Raw genomic sequence first — 16129 nt, 5'->3', positions numbered from 1 at the left:
ACAACAACATCCATGGCACGCTAACAGTTATGAATGCAACATAAATCGTGCCTAGAGTTTAACTACATAAATATATGCATATAAGTGATGCATGGGCATGCTTGAACATATAATAATATCGAAATTACAATTAAAATTAATATTTTACTCACAGACTTGACGATGGTCACTGAGGCGGCTGGGCAGAGGAAGAAGGCTGTCCCGGCTCACCTGAAAATTTTATTACAATCATTTAATAAATTTGACTCAATACAGACAAAAAAAAAGACCAATACGTCCTAAGTCGTGCCGAAAATCCGGCAGAGTCTCCCCTATACCTAGGACCTACCCAACCTGCAAAAGGGCTCAAAACACACTTCTATATTCACAATCCATATGTCCACAACTCAATCCCATCACACAGCCCCTCCTGGGCCCATCAAATCAATCATCCATCACAATATGTAAAATTTCAATTTAGTCCTTATAATTGACCTTTTTTGCAAAAACTGCCCAAATCAGCTCTAAAAATTCTAAAACTTTGCCCCGCGGTCCTTAGCAATATTACTAAGCGATTGCAAAAAGAATCATAATTTTCTAAGCTACCACGAATATTTTATGGATTTTTAATCCTATTTAAGCACTAGAAAATTACGTAAAAACAAGGTTCGGGTTTACCTTTGCCGATTCCGACTTCGGGGACGCGCTCGGGCCATCTGAATATGGGGGGGAAGCCAAAACCTCGGTGCAATTCGGAGACTTTTCCAGAACTGTCCGTTCGCCTAATTTTGCATCTGGCCAATCACACATGTCCGCGAATTGAGGATACCTACACGAAGCCCACAGCATGGGGGTTAGTACATAAATTTTTCAGAATTTTCTAAGCTCATTTAATGCTCGAAAAAACACTGCGAAATTTCGTGGGACCCACCGAAAAATGGTGTCAAAAAAATTCAAAATTTATGTCGCCACGAAGCTCTCGACGAGTGGAGCGCTCTGGTACTCTCGGTTTTCTCGTGGGATTCACGGTTTGCGAGAAATCTAGCCCGAAAGTCAAAATGGGCTAAAACTTCCCGGGCAAAAATTGGACAAACCGCTCGATGGATTTCGGTGTTCTTGGTGTCTATGGCAAGCTCTCGATGAGTAGATGATTTTAGACACAAGACCAGGTCCAATTGGTGGCCGGATCGGCCGGATTTTGGCCGGGAAGTCAAAATGTCGCGCGCGAGGAAGGGGAGTTCGCGAGCGTTTTCCGTTGGGCGCGGCCACTGGCCGGGAGGTCGGGAGGCTGCTGGCCACTGGGAGGCAGGGGTAGGTGGCTGGCCGGCGGGCTAGGGCGGGAGGAGAGAGAAAACGGGAGAAAGAGAGAAGGGGGAGGAGACGCGCGCGGGAGGAAGAAAAAGGGGAGGGAGCTAGTCCGATTCGACCGGTCCGATCCGGTCCGGTTCAATTCTGCCGGTTCGATTCGAAATACAAAATTTTGAATTTTTACTCTACCTCGGGACCGAAAACGAGGTCCAAAAATTCCGAAAAAATTCTAGAAAACTCAGAAAAATACTTAGACTCCAAATATATTTTTAGTTTTGCCACGTGGTCTTTAAATTAATTTTTAAAAATCATCAAAGTTTATATTTTCGGAAAATCGAACCCAATTTTTAAAATCAGAAAAATCTAAAAAAAATTCCTAAAATTTAAATAAAATTAAAATACTAAAAATGCTCATAAAATTTAAAATTTTGGGGTGTTACATTCTTCCCCCCTTACAGAAAATTCGTCCTCGAATTTTTACACAAGGCAGAATAAAGTACATGATTATACATTGAACAAATAGGGGTACTTGCTACGCATGTCCCGTTCTGACTCCCAGGTGCACTCTTCCACCGACTGACTCCTCCACAAAACCTTAACCATAGGGATCTGTTTTGATCTCAGCTGTCTCACTTGGTAGTCCACTATGGCTACAGGCTGCTCCTCAAATGTCAAATTCTCTTTTAGCTCTATCACATCCGGCTGTAGTACATGAGAAGGATCTGGAATGTATTTCCTGAGCATGGAGATGTGAAACACGGGATAAACATGAGAAAGGTTGGGTGGTAGCTCCAACCGGTAGGCAACTGCTCCAACTCTATCAGTAACCTCAAAAGGTCCGATATACCGAGGTGCCAACTTGCCCTTCTTTCCAAATCTCATGACTCCCTTCATTGGAGAAACCTTCAGGAATACATAGTCGCCATCGCAAACTCCACATCCTCCGTCTGGGTCCGTGTGCATAACTCTTACGCCTCTTGAAAGTTTTTAGTCGTTCCCTGATTAAAGGAACTACCTCTGAAGTGTACTGCACTAGGTTTACATCATGCACCTTCGCTTCCCCCATTTCTATCCAACACAGAGGAGACCTACACTTTCTTCCATATAATGCCTCATAGGGTGCCATCCCTATGCTGGAGTGGTAACTGTTGTTGTAGGCAAACTCCACCAAAGCTAGCTGCTCATCCCATTGACCTCCAAAATCCAAGACACTCATGCGAAGCATGTCTTCCAGTGTTTGGATTGTCCTTTCGCATCAGTCCGTCTGCGAGGCGGAAAGCCGTACTAAAGTTCAACTGTGTGCCAAGTGCCTCCTGCAACTTTCTCCAAAACCGAGAAGTGAACTGGGGCCCTCTGTCAGATATTATGGAAGCTGGAACTCCATGCAATCTGACTATTTCTTGAGTGTAGAGTCGGGCGTACTGTGCCACGGAATGTGTAGTCTTCACAGGCAAGAAGTGAGCTGATTTGGTCAAGCGGTCTACAATTACCCATATGGAATCATATTCTCGCGTGGTACGAGGCAACCCAGTCACAAAATCCATAGTGATCATTTCCCACTTCCATTCTGGGATAGGGAGCTCCTGCAGCTTCCCAGACAGTCTCTGGTGTTCAAACTTCACCTTATGACAAGTCAAGCACTTGGACACAAAGTCTGCTATGTCTCTCTTCATGCCATTCCACCAATAGCTATTCTTCACATCATGGCACGTCTTGGTGGAACCTGGGTGGACATTGTACAGTGTATAGTGTGCCTCTCGCATGATTTCATTCCTAAGGTTGTCCACATCGGGCACACATATCCTAGAACCTTGCACTAGGGCGCCATCATTGGCAAATCCAAACTCACCACCTTCACCCTGCTGTACTCTTTCTATGATCTTCATCAATTGTTGGTCTCTGTGCTGGGAAACTCTAACTCTGTCTCCCAAGTCTGGCCTCACTGAAAAATGAGCCAACAATACCCCCTCATCTGAAAGATCTAGGATTAAACCTTGATCAATCAACTCATGTACCTCCTGAATCAATGGTCTCTTTTCTGATATGTGCGCTAAAGCGCTGTAAGATTTTCTGCTCAAAGCATCTGCTACTACATTGGCCTTCCCAGGGTGGTACTGGATGGTGCAATCATAGTCTTTCAGAAGCTCCATCCATCTCCTCTGTCTCAAGTTTAAATCCCTCTGTTGGAAGATGTACTTCAAACTCTTATGGTCAGTGTATATCTCGCACACTTCACCATACAGGTAGTGTCTCCAGATTTTTAGTGCAAAGACTACAGCCGCTATTTCCAAATCATGGGTGGGGTAGTTTTGCTCATGCCTCTTCAGCTGTCTTGAAGCATAAGCCACTACTTTTCCATTCTGCATCAAAACACACCCTAGGCCAACTCTGGGCGTCACGATTACCAGTGTATCCTTCACCACTCATAGGTAGTGTCAACACAGGGGCAGTGGTTAGACGCTCCTTAAGCTTCTGGAAACTCTCCTCACAGTCATCTGTCCAAATGAATGGAACATTCTTCCAGGTTAACTTAGTTAGGGGAGCTGCTATCCTGGAAAAATCCTGTACAAAACGCCTATAGCAGCCAGCTAGACCCAGAAAACTTCGCACCTCAGTGACTGTTGTAGGCCTAAGCCAATCGATTCTGACTTCAATTTTCTTGGGATCCACTTGAATTCCGTCACTAGAAACCACGTGTCCCAAGAATGAGATGCTTTCTAGCCAAACTTCACATTTTGAAAATTTGGCATATAGCTGGTGCTCCCTCAAAGTCTGCAACACCATTCTCAAGTGCCACATGTGTTCTTCCTCGGTCCGAGAGTATACCAAAATGTCATCTATGAATACGATGACAAAACGGTCCAAAAATGGCTTGAACACCCGGTTTATCAAGTCAATGAAGGCTGCTGGTGCATTAATGAGTCCAAAAGACATCACCAAGAACTCATAATGACCATATCTTGTCCTGAATGCCGTTTTGGACACGTCCTCATTCCTGATTCTCAACTGATGGTAGCCTGATCGCAGGTCTATCTTGGAAAAGAATCTAGCCCCTTGGAGCTGATCAAACAAATCGTCGATCCGAGGAAGTGGATACTTGTTCTTCACATTCACCTTGTTCAGCTGTCTATAGTCAATGCACAACCTCAATGACCCATCTTTCTTTCTCACAAATAGAACAGGAGCACCCCAGGGTGAAGTGCTCGGACGTATGAAACCTTTGTCCAACAGCTCCTGTAGTTGCTCTTTTAACTCTTTCAATTCTGCTGGGGCCATCCTCTAAGGTGGCATTGATATGGGGTTTGTACCCGGAACAACATCAATGCAGAACTCTATTCCCCTTTCTAGTGGCAACCCTGGAAGCTCTTCAGGGAAGACATCCATGAATTCTCTGACAACAGGAACATTTTCCTTGTTGACACCTTCTACAGAGGTATCTCTCACCAATGCCAAATACCCTTGACATCCACGCCTCAACATTTTTCTAGCACTAATTGCTGACACCAAGTTATATGGAGCCACGCTCCTGTCACCATCAAAGCTAAACTCTTCCACACCGGGTATGTGGAAATACACCTTTTTGTTCCTGCAGTCTAAGGTGGCATAATGAGTTGCCAACCAGTCCATTCCCAAAATTACATCAAAATCAATCACTGGTAGAGGAACCAAGTCTGCTGCGAGGATCTTTCCATCCACTACTACTGGGCTACCCGGAAAAACCATATCTACATCTATGTTGTCACTAAGTGGGGTAGCTACCAATAAAGGACATTCTAAGGTTGTAGGGTTTCTACCCAACCTCATGGCAAACACAGGGGAGACAAATGAGTGCGTAGCACCCGGATCTATCAAAACACGAGCCTCATAGGAACAGACCAGAAGAATACCAGCCACAACTGCATTTGAAGCATGAGCATCCTGGTGGGTCAGGGTGAAAACCCAAGCTTGACCCCTACCCTGAGTGGCAGAACCCTGATACTGACTTCTACCTCCTGATCTGCCTCCAAATCCACGTACCCCTTGTCCTCGGCCCTGTTGGCCACTGAACTGACTACCTGCCATGCTGGAAGCACCCGGATACAACTGACGAGGAACATTCGCAACAAAACCCTGTGACCCCATCTGTGGCTCGCTGAACATGGGGCATTCCCTAGCAAAGTGACCTGGTTGGCCACACCTGAAGCATACTCTTGAACCCATCAAACAAGGTCCTGAATGTCCTCTTCCACACTGTGCACAAGGTGCTAAGGAAGATCCTGAACTGCACCAGGAACTCGTACCACTGAGCGTGACCCTTCTTTGGATCCGTATCCAGGTCTGAACCCTCGAGGTTTGTGTCTAAAACCACTCTTCTTGTTCCTACTTTTTCCTCTGTAATTACTCTGGCCACCACTGTCTGGAGTACCCATTTGGGGAACACCGGTAGAACCCTCTGCTCTGTTTTTCTTTGCTCTTCCGCTGTCATCCACAGCATAGCTAATCTCAATCTGTCTGGCTCGATCAACCACCACATCAAAAGACTGATCAGACATCATGGCCAGGTTCGCATACCTTCTGTCAAGCCCCTTTAGGAATCTTTTCACCTTCATAGTTTCTGTAGCTACTGCTGTAGGGGCATATCTGCTCAATTCCAGAAATTCTGTAGCATATTCATCTACAGACCTGCCATTCTGTCTTAAGGCCTCAAAGGCCCACTGCTTCTGATCTCTGAAGCTTTCTAGCACAAACCGATTGATGAACAGTTCCACAAACTGAGTCCACAACAAACCCTCCATCCGAGGTAACACGTAGTCATTCATCCATTGTCTAGGCATAGGCCCCATGACATGCTGTATACACTCTATTAGTCTTCTATCAGTCAACTGCAATTCTGTTCCTGCCTGTCTACAGGAATCCAAAAATCGATATGCATCGTCTGACACATCATAAGTACCAGGCACCAATTTCTTAAAATTTATGATCTGTTTGTAAGGTTCTCCTCTTGGTGAGGTGGACTGCTGCTGCTGTGGAGGGTGAACCATATATTGCGCCATCATGTCGATGGTTCTCTGCAATCCTGCTAGAGTAGCTGCCATGGGGTCCATGGGACCCTGTGCCACAAAAGACTGATCCTGAACTGGTGGTAGCTGCTCTTCTACTTGAGCAGCTCTAGGCCTCCTACCCCGCCTCCTCGGGGCAGGCGCCTCATCCTGTGCCGACACCTCGTCGAGCACATGCAGTTCAGTGCGATGGCGGCTCTCACCTTCTACGCATTTTCCTGAAATTCAGCAGCATTAGCCCACAAAATTCAAAACAGCATGTTACACAGCTCTATAGACTCATACTTATAAATAATTATATGAAGCAGAAACTAGAAGCAAAGATGACAATGCAAGACGAATGTGGACCCTATTTTTCCGCATGTGACTCCTAGTGGACTCTTCCCAACACTTAGACAATTTTTCCCTAAGAATCTGGAGCCTAAGCTCTAATACCACATTTGTCACGACCCAACCTATGGGCCGGACCGGCACTAGGACCTGGGCCAGCCTAAAGCCCCCGAGGCTCGTAGTAAGCCTAACTGTTCATTTACCCAATTCTAAGGCCCATTTGGGCCCAATTTCAAGAAACCAAACGGACAGAGTCCGACCATAAAATGGACTTTCCAACGGGGAGTTTTCGACTCACCCGACCTGTAAACACAATAAATACTCAATTGGGGAGCTTAGCTCACCCTCCACATACTCATCAGCATAAAAATAAATGGGAGCTCAGCTCCCTCATCCAATCCATCAAACATGCATAGAATATTAAGTTTACAGGTCCAAAATAATAATTTAGTTTACAGACCCAAATCAAATAAACATTTCTAACACATGCGGAAATTCTAAGATTTAACAAGTTTATACAAACATTAGTAATCGACCTGCGAGGGAGAAAGCAGGTTAACCTCAAAAATATCCTCCTGTGGCCTGGAAAAATTTTGAACAGGAGTGAGCGTTCGACTCAGAGAGTAAAATATCAATTATAACCATAATCTCTATAACTATCTAAAACTAATGCACCCTGTAGAGTGAAATGCAACATCAACAACATTTTCACATCATAACATCAAAAAGGTAATTTGGAGCACTCACGCACCCTGTAACATCAATCATAATATATGGGAGCTGATCCCCTATACAGCTCTCTTAAATCCAACCTGGTGCCAGCGAAGAACTCAGCTCGGACTTCCACTTAATAACCAAATCGGGGTCCCAGCGAAGAACTCAAGCCGTGTCTACCCCGAAGGACCGGGTCCCAGCGAAGATCTCAAGCCGTGTCTACCCGTCCTATCCATAGTCCACACCACATCACACGCACGCCAACGCACGCACACTGCTCCAAATTACCACAACAACATCCATGGCACGCTAACAGTTATGAATGCAACATAAATCGTGCCTAGAGTTTAACTACATAAATATATGCATATAAGTGATGCATGGGCATGCTTGAACATATAATAATATCGAAATTACAATTAAAATTAATATTTTACTCACAGACTTGTGATGGTCACCGGCGGTGAGCGGAGGAAGAAAGGCATCGGCTCACACGACAATTTTATTACAATCATTTAATAAATTTGACTCAATACAGACAAAGAAAAAGACCAATACGTCCTAAGTCGTGCTGAAAATCCCGTAGAGTCTCCCTTATACCTAGGACCTACCCAACCTGCAAAAGGGCTCAAAACACACTTCTATATTCACAATCCATATGTCCACAACTCAATCCCATCACACAGCCCCTCCTGGGCCCATCAAATCAATCATCCATCACAATATGTAAAATTTCAATTTAGTCCTTATAATTGATCATTTTTGCAAAAACTGCCCAAATCAGCTCTAAAAATTCTAAAACTTTGCCCCGCGGTCCTTAGCAATATTACTAAGCGATTGCAAAAAGAATCATAATTTTCTAAGCTACCACTAATATTTTATGGATTTTTAATCCTATTTAAGCACTAGAAAATTAGGTAAAAACAAGGTTCGGGTTTACCTTTGCCGATTCCGACTTCGGGGACGCGCTCGGGTCGTCTGACAATGGGGGGGTAGCCAAAACCTCGGTGCAATTCGGAGACTTTTCCAGAACGTGCAGTGCATGCGGAATTTTGCAGACCCGGTCAACTGTCGAATTTCCGCGAATTGAGGATACCTACACGAAGCCCACAGCATGGGGGTTAGTACATAAATTTTTCAGAATTTTCTAAGCTCATTTAATGCTCGAAAAAACACTGTGAAATTCCGTGGGACCCACAGAAAAATGGTGTCAGAAAAATTCGAAATTTATGTCGCCGCGAAGCTCTTGACGAGTGGAGCGCTCTGGTACTCTCGGTTTTCTCGTGGGATTCACGGTTTGCGAGAAATCTAGCCCGAAAGTCAAAATGGGCTAAAACTTCCCGGGCAAAAATTGGACAAACCGCTCGATGGATTTCGGTGTTCTTGGTGTCTATGGCAAGCTCTCGACGAGTAGATGATTTTAGACACAAGACTCGGTCCAATTTGTGGCCGGATAGGCCGAATTTTGGCCGGGAAGTCGAAATGTCGCGCGCGAGGGAGGGGAGTTCGTGAGCGTTTTCCGGCCGTTTGGGGCGGCGGCAGGCTGGCTGGGGAGGCTGGGAGGCGGCGCCGGTCGGCTGGGGTGGCAGGGGGAGGTGGCTGGCCGGCGGGCTAGGGCGGGAGGAGAGAGAAAATGGGAGAAAGAGAGAAGGGGGAGGAGACGCGCGCGGGAGGAAGAAAAAGGGGAGGGAGCCTGTCCGATCCGGTCCGGTTCGATTCTGCCGGTTCGATTCGAAATACAAAATTTTAAATTTTTACTCTGCCTCGGGACCGAAAACGAGGTCCAAAAATTCCGAAAAAATTCCAGAAAACTCAGAAAAATACGTGGACTCCAAATATATTTTTAGTTTTGCCACGTGGTCTTTAAATTAATTTTTAAAAATCATCAAAGTTTATATTTTTGAAAAATCGAACCCGATTTTTAAAATCCGAAAAATCTAAAAAAAATTCCTAAAATTTAAATAAAATTAAAATACCAAAAATGCTCATAAAATTTAAAATTTTGGGGTGTTACACATGCAATCTGACGATTTCTCGAATATAGAGTCGGGTGTACTGTGCAACAGAATATGTAGTCTTCACAGGCAAGAAGTGAGCTGATTTGGTTAGGCGGTCTACAATTACCCATATCGAATCATACCCTTGCGTGGTATGAGGCAACCCAATCACAAAATCCATAGTAATCATTTCCCACTTCCATTCTGGGATAGGGAGCTCTTGCAACTTCCCTGACGGTCTCTGGTGTTCAAACTTCACCTTCTGACAAGTCAAGCACTTGGACACAAAGTCTGCTATGTCTCTCTTCATGCCATTCCACCAATAGCTATCTTTCACATCATGGTACATCTTGGTGGAACCTAGGTGGACACTATACAGTGTATAGTGTGCCTCTCGCATGATTTCATCTCTGAGATTGTCCACATCGGGCACACATATCCTAGAACCTTGCACTAGGGTGCCATCATTGGCAAATCCAAACTCACCACCTTCACCTTGCTGTACTCTTTCTATGATCTTCATCAATTGTTGGTCTCTGTGCTGGGAAACTCTAACTCTGTCTCGCAAGTCTAGCCTCACTAAAAAATGAGCCAACAATACCCCCTCATCTGAAAGATCTAGGATTAAACCTTGATCCATCAACTCATGTACTTCCTGAATCAACGGTCTCTTCTCTGCTGAAATATGCGCCAAACTGCCAGAAGATTTTCTGCTCAAAGCATCTGCCACTACATTATCCTTCCCAGGGTGGTACTGGATGGTGCAATCATAGTCTTTCAGAAGCTCCATCCATCTCCTCTGTCTCAAGTTTAAATCCCTCTGTTGGAAGATGTACTTCAAACTCTTGTGGTCGGTGTATATCTTGCACACTTCACCATACAGGTAGTGTCTCCAGATTTTTAGTGCAAAGACTACAGCCGCCATTTCCAAATCATGGGTGGGGTAATTTTGCTCATGCCTCTTCAGCTGCCTTGAAGCATAAGCCACTACTTTTTCATTCTGCATCAACACACACCCTAGGCCAACTCTGGAGGCGTCACAGTACACAGTGTATCCTTCACCACTCATAGGTAGTGTCAACACAGGGGCAGTGGTTAGACACTCCTTAAGCTTCTGAAAACTCTTCTCACAGTCATTTGTCCAAATAAATGGAACATTCTTCTGCGTTAACTTAGTTAGGGGAGCCGCTATCCTGAGAAAATCTTGCACAAATCGCCTATAGTAGCCAGCCAGACCCAGAAAACTTCGCACCTCAGTGACTGTTGTAGGCCTAAGCCAATCAATTACAGCTTCAATTTTCTTGGGATCCACTTGAATACCTTCACTAGAAACCACGTGTCCCAAGAAGGAGATGCTTTCTAGCCAAAATTCACATTTTGAAAATTTGGCATATAGCTGGTGCTCCCTTAAAATCTGCAACACCATCCTCAAATGCCACACGTGCTCTTCCTCGGTCCAAGAGTATACCAAAATGTCATCTATGAATACGATGACAAAACGGTCCAAAAATGGCTTGAACACCCTGTTCATAAAGTCCATGAAGGCTGCTGGTGTATTAGTGAGTCCAAAAGACATCACCAAGAACTTATAATGACCATATCTTGTCCTGAATGCCGTTTTGGACACGTCCTCATTCCTGATTCTCAACTGATGGTAGCCTGATCGTAGGTCTATCTTGGAAAAGAATCTAGCCCCTTGGAGCTGATCAAACAGGTCATCGATCCGAAGAAGCGGATACTTGTTCTTCACAGTCACCTTGTTCAGTTGTCTATAGTCAATACACAACCTCAATGACCCATCTTTCTTTTTTACAAATAGCACAGGAGCACCCCAGGGTGAAGTGCTCGGACGTATGAAACCCTTGTCCAAAAGCTCTTGTAGTTGCTCCTTTAACTCTTTCAATTCTGCTGGTGCCATCCTGTAAGGCGGCATTGATATGGGGTTTGTACCTAGCACAATATCAATGCAGAACTCTATTTCCCTTCCTGGTGGCAACCCTGGAAGCTCCTCAGGGAAGACATCCATGAAATCTCTGACAACAGGAACATTCTCCATGTTAACCCCTTCTACAGATGTGTCTCTCACCAATGCCAAATATCCTTGACATCCACGCGTCAACATTTTTCTAGCACTAATTGCTGACACCAAATTATATGGAGCAACGCTCCTGTCACCATCAAAGCTAAACTCTTCCACACCAGGTATGTGGAAATGCACCTTTTTGTTCCTGCAGTCTAAAGTGGCATAATGAGTTGCCAACCAATCCATCCCTAAAATTACATCAAAATCTATCACTGGTAGAGGAACCAAGTCTGCTAGGAGGATCTTTCCATCTACCACTACTGGGCTACCCGGAAAAACCATATCTACATCTATGTTGTCACTAAGTGGGGTAGCTACTGACAAAGGGCATTCTAAAGTTGTAAGGTTTCTACCCAACCTCATGGCAAACACAGGGGAGACAAATGAGTGCGTAGCACCCGAATCTATTAAAACACAAGCCTCATAGGAACAGACCAGAAGAATACCTGCCACAACTGCATTTGAAGCCTGAGCATCCTGATGAGTCAGGGTGAAAACCCGAGCTTGACCCCTACCCAGAGTGGCGTAACTCGACATCGACTTCTACCTCTGACCGCCTCCAAATCCACGCCCCGCTTGTCTCGCCCGCCCAGCCATCGAATCGATCACTGCCATGCTGGAAGCACCCGGATACAACTGACGAGGAACATTTGCAACAGAACCCTGTGACCCCATCTGTGGCTCGCTGAACATGGGGCATTCCCTAGCAAAGTGACCTGGTTGGCCACACCTGAAGCATACTCCTGAACCCATCATACAAGGTCCTGAATGTCCTCTTCCACACTGTGCACAAGGTGCCAAGGAGGATCCTGAACAAGATCCAGAACTGCTGTATTCTGAACTTTGACCACTGCTGGATCCGTACCCTAGTCTAAACCCTTGGGATTTGTGTCTAAAACCACTCCTCTTGTTCCTACTTCTTCCTTTGAAATAACTCTGGCCACCACTATCTGGAGCACCCATATAGGGAACACCTGAAGAACCCTCTGCTCTATTTTTCTTTGCTCTTCCGCTGTCATCCGCAGCATAGCTAATCTCTATCTGTCTGGCTCGATCAACTACCACATCAAACGACTGATCAGACATCATGACCAGGTTTGCATACCTCCTGTCAAGCTCCTTTAGGAATCTCTTCACCTTCATAGTTTCTGTAGCTACCGCTGTAGGGGCATACCTGCTCAATTCTAGAAATTCTGTAGTATATTCATCTACAGACCTGCCATTCTGTCTTAAGGCCTCAAAGGCCCACTGCTTTTGGTCTCTGAAACTTTCTGGTACAAACCGGTTGATGAACAGTTCCACAAACTGAGTCCACGACAAACCCTCCATCCGAGGTGATATGTAATCATTCATCCATTGTCTAAGCATAGGCCCCATGACATGCTGCATACACTCTATAAGTCTTCTATCAGTCAACTGCAATTCTGTTCCTGCCTGTCTGCAGGAATTCAAAAACCGATATGTATCGTCTGACACGTCATAAGTATCAGGCACCAACTTCTTGAAATTGATTATCTGTTTGTAAGGTTCCCCTCTTGGTGCGGTGGACTGCTGCTGCTGTAGAGGGTGGACCATATATTGTGCCATCATGTCGATGGTTCTCTGCAACCCAGCTAGAGTAGCTGCCATGGGGTCCCATACCCTGTGCCATGAAAGACTGATCCTGAACTGTTGGCAGCTGCTCTTCTACTTGAGCATCTCTAGGCCTCCTACCCCACCTCTTCGGGGTAGGCGCCTCATCCTGTGCTGACACCTCGTCAGGCACATCTGGTTCTGGTGCAGTGGCAGCTCTCCTGCTTCTACGCATTTTCCTGAAATTCAGCAGTATTAGCCCACAAAATTCAAAACAACAGGTTACACAGCTTTATAGACTCATATTTACACACAATATATGAAGCAGAAACTAGAAGTAAAGATGACAATGCAAGACGAATGTGGACCCTATTTTCCGCATGTGACTCCTAGTAGACTCTTCCCAACACTTAGATAGTTTTTCCCTATGAATCTGGAGCCTAAGCTCTGATACCACAATTGTCACGACCCAACCTATGGGCCGGACCGGCACTAGGACCTGGGCCAGCCTAAAGCCCCCGAGGCCCGTAGTAAGCCTAACTGTTCCTCAACCCAACTCAAAGGCCCATTGGGCCCAATTTCAAGAAATCAACCGGACAGAGTCCAGCCATAAAATGGACCTTCCAACGGGGAGTTTTTGACTCACCCGACTTGTAAACACAATAAATAATCAACTGGGGAGCTCAGCTCACCCTCCACATACTCATATCAGCACAAAGATAAATGGGAGTTCAGCTCCCTCATCCAACTCATCAAACATGCATAAAATTATGCGTCTACAGGTCCAACATGATAATAATATTACAAACCAAAATCAAATAAATACTTCTAACACATGCGAAAATTCTAGGAGTAAATAAAATTACACAAATATTGATAAACAACCTGCGAAGGAGAAAAGCAGGTTAACCACAATAAAATCCTCCTGTAGCCTGAAAAAAATATTGAACAGGAGTGAGCGTTCGACTCAGAGAGTAAAATATCAATTTTAGCCATAATCTCTATAACTATCTAAAACTAATGCACTCTGTAGAGTGAAATGCAACATCAGCAATAATTTCACATCATAACATCAAAAAGATAATTTGGAGCACTCACGCACCCAGTAATATCAATCATAATATATATGGGAGCTGATCCCCTATACAGCTCTCTTAAATCCAACCTGTGCCAGCGAAGAACTCAGCTTGGACTTCCACTTAATAACCAAATCGGGGTCCCAACGAAGATCTCAAGCCGTGTCTACCCGTCCTATCCATAGTCCACACCACATCACACGCACGCCAACGCACGCACACTGCTCCAAATTACCACAACAACATACATGGCACTTTCACAGTTTTGAATGCAACATAAAACGTGCCTAGAGTTTAACTACATAGATACATACATATAGGTGATGCATGGGCATGCCTGCACATATAATAATATCGAAATTACAATTAAAATTAATATTTTACTCACAGACTTGACAACGGTCACTGTGGCGGCTGGGTGGAGGAAGAAGGCTGTCCCGGCTCACCTGACAATTACATTACAATCATTTAATAAATTTGACTCAATACAAATCAAGAAAAGACCAAATACGTCCTAAGTCGTACCGAAAATCCGGCAGAGTCTCCCCTATACCTAGGACCTACCCAACCTGCAAAAGGGCTCAAAACACACTTCTATATTCGCAACTCATATATCCACAACTCAATCATATCACACAGCCCCTCCTGGGCCCATCAAATCAGTCATCCATCATAATATGTAAAATTTCAATTTAGTCCTTATAATTGATCTTTTTGTAAAAACTGCCCAAACAAGCTTTAAAAATTCTAAAACTTTGCCCTGCGGTCCTTAGCAATATTACTAGGCTATTGCAAAAAGAATCACAATTTTCTGAGCTACCACGAATATTTTATGAATTTTTAATCCTATTTAAGCACTAGAAAATTATGAAAAAGCAAGGTTCGGCTTTACCTTTGCCGGTTCCGACTCCCGGAACGCGCTCGAAACATTTGACAATGGTGGGGTAGCCAAAACATCGATTCAATTTGGAGACTTTTTCCGATAACCGGTCTGTCTGGCCGGAAATTCACAGACCTGGACAACTATCGAATTTCTGCTAATTGAAGATACCTACACGAAGCCCATAACATGGGGGTTAGTACATAAATTTTACGAAATTTTCTAAGCTCATTAAATGCTCGAAAAAACACTGCGAAGTTCCGTGGGACCCACCGAAAAACGGTGTCGGAAAAATTCAAAATTTATATCCCCGCGAAGCTCTCGACGAGTGGAGCGCTCTGGTACTCTCGGTTTTCTCGTGGGGTTTACGGTTTGGAGAAATCTAGCCCCAAAAGTCAAAATGAGCTAAAACTTTCCAGGCAAAAATTGGACAAACCGCTCGATAAATTTCGGTGTTCTTGGTGTCTATGGAAAGCTCTCGACGAGTAGATGGATTTAGACACAAGACCCGGTCCGATTGGTAGCCGGATTTTGGCCGGGAAGACGAAGCGACGCGCTTGCGCGTCGTGTCGCTTCGGGCGCCGTTTTCCGGCGTTCCAGGCGGCTGCCGGTGAGCTGGGACGGGTGCCGGCGGGCTGGGGTGGCAGGGGAGGTGGCGGCGCGGTAAGCGGAGGAGGGAGGAGAGAGAAAACGGGAGAGGAAGAGAGGAGGGTCGGGACGCGCGCGGGGAGAAGAATGAAGAAAAAGAAAAGGCCGGTCCGATTCGACCGGTCCGATTCAGAATACAAAATTTTAAATTTTTGCTCTTCCTTGGAACAGAAAACGAGGTCCAAAAATTCTGAAAAAAATTCTAGAAAACTCAGAAAAATTTATAGACTCCAAATATATTTTTAATTTTGCCACGTGGTCTTTAAATTAATTTTTAAAAATCATCAAAGTTTATATTTTCGGAAAATCGAACCCGGTTTCTAAAATCTGAAAAATCTCAAATAATTTCTTAAAATTTAAATAAAATTAAAATATCAATAATACTTATAAAATAATAAAATTTAAAATTTTAGGGTGTTACAATTTATTTTTGGGATAAACCCATTTACAATCACTAAAAGTAGATTACACTTATTAATAAAGTTAGCTGTTAAATAAAAAAT

Source organism: Hevea brasiliensis, chromosome 1 (assembly GCF_030052815.1).
Source record: "Hevea brasiliensis isolate MT/VB/25A 57/8 chromosome 1, ASM3005281v1, whole genome shotgun sequence".
NCBI lineage: Eukaryota > Viridiplantae > Streptophyta > Magnoliopsida > Malpighiales > Euphorbiaceae > Hevea > Hevea brasiliensis.
This window is presented reverse-complemented; position numbering follows the sequence as displayed.